Genomic DNA, 1,515 nt, shown 5'->3' on the forward strand with positions numbered 1-1,515 from the left:
CTAATGAAATCATATATAAAATTTCAGTGAACTTTAAATTCTATAACACTCCCACTAAAAGTGAACTGAAATTTGTTTAGTGTGTGTATGTTTATTATGTTTGAGTTTATTACAGTTCTATGTATCTATCATGTCTTCGATACTCTTGATATTCAATCGATTTCTTTGTATTTCAAATATTGTTCTTCTTAGAGGTTTTGTTAATAGATCTGCCTGCTGATCTTCCGATGCTATATGTTGCAGAAAAAACTCCTTCTCCTTAAATTTGTCTCGTATAAAGTGATAACGCACGTCAATGCGCTTACTTCTTCGATGAAATTCTGGATTTTTAATAAGCTTAATTGCGCTCAAATTATCCACGTAGAGAGTCGTTGTAATCTTTTTGAATATAACTCGATCATTAATCAAACTTTTCATCCATATGATCTCTTTTATAGTTTGACTAGCTGCTATGTATTCGGCTTCAGTAGTGGATAGAGCCGCTGTTCGCTGTCGTGTTGACCCCCAAGCTATTGCGGAATCGCCTAGTTTTAATACAAAACCAGTAGTGGATTTCCTCGTTTCAGGGTCTCCAGCGTAATCTGCATCGCTGAATGCTTTAATATGATTATTTTGTTGAGTTAAATAATGAATACCGTTTTTTGTTGATCTCTTCAGATACTTGAAAATTCTCTTTACTGCATTCCTGTGAATTTTCCTGGGTTTTTCTAACTATTTACTGACTTTGTTTACTGCAAATGTAATGTCTGGGCTAGTGCCCACTGACAAATACATTAAACTTCCTACCGCTTGTCGATATGAGAACTCGGATTTTTTCCCTTTTCCCACTTTTATGTGCTTCCACACACAGTTGATGGTTTTGGTCTGCTGGGATTGCTACTGCATTGGCATTTTCCATCCGAAATCGTTGCAAAATTTTCTTGGTTTAATCCTCCTGATGCAAAAATATAGAACCATCTGCTAGTCGCTCAATCTGTAACCCCAAATATGTATTTATCTCATTAGATGTTATTTCAAATTCTTTACGGAGTTCAGCTAACAACTTTTTTATAGATGATTGGTTTGTTGCACTAATTATCCATTATCGATATGAATCGCTAAAATCAGTCGGTCTCGATCGTTTCCATTTGTAAATACACAATAGTCTGCATTGGTGGACATGAGACCATGCTTCTTCAGTAAAACGATGATTCCAACATTTTGATGCTTGCTTTAGACCATATAAATTACGATTCAGTTTGCAAACACGATTGGTTCCACCCTCGTATTCCTTTGGTTGTTGCATATAGATGACCTCGTCGAGTTCTCCCTGTCTTGATATCAAATTGCTGTAAATATATTTTGTTCGAATCTGTAATAGATAATATAGTTCTTATTGAATCGAATCTAGCTACAGGATTAAACGTTTCATGATAGTCCACTCCAGCAATTTGTTTAAAACCTCTAGCAACAAGTCTTGCCTTGAATCGTTGTATGTTTCCATCGCTATTTATTTTCAATTTATAAGTCCATCGA

The sequence above is a fragment of the Apis dorsata genome, unplaced genomic scaffold (assembly GCF_000469605.1).
Source record: "Apis dorsata unplaced genomic scaffold, Apis dorsata 1.3 scaffold_121, whole genome shotgun sequence".
In the NCBI taxonomy this organism is placed as follows: Eukaryota; Metazoa; Arthropoda; class Insecta; order Hymenoptera; family Apidae; genus Apis; species Apis dorsata.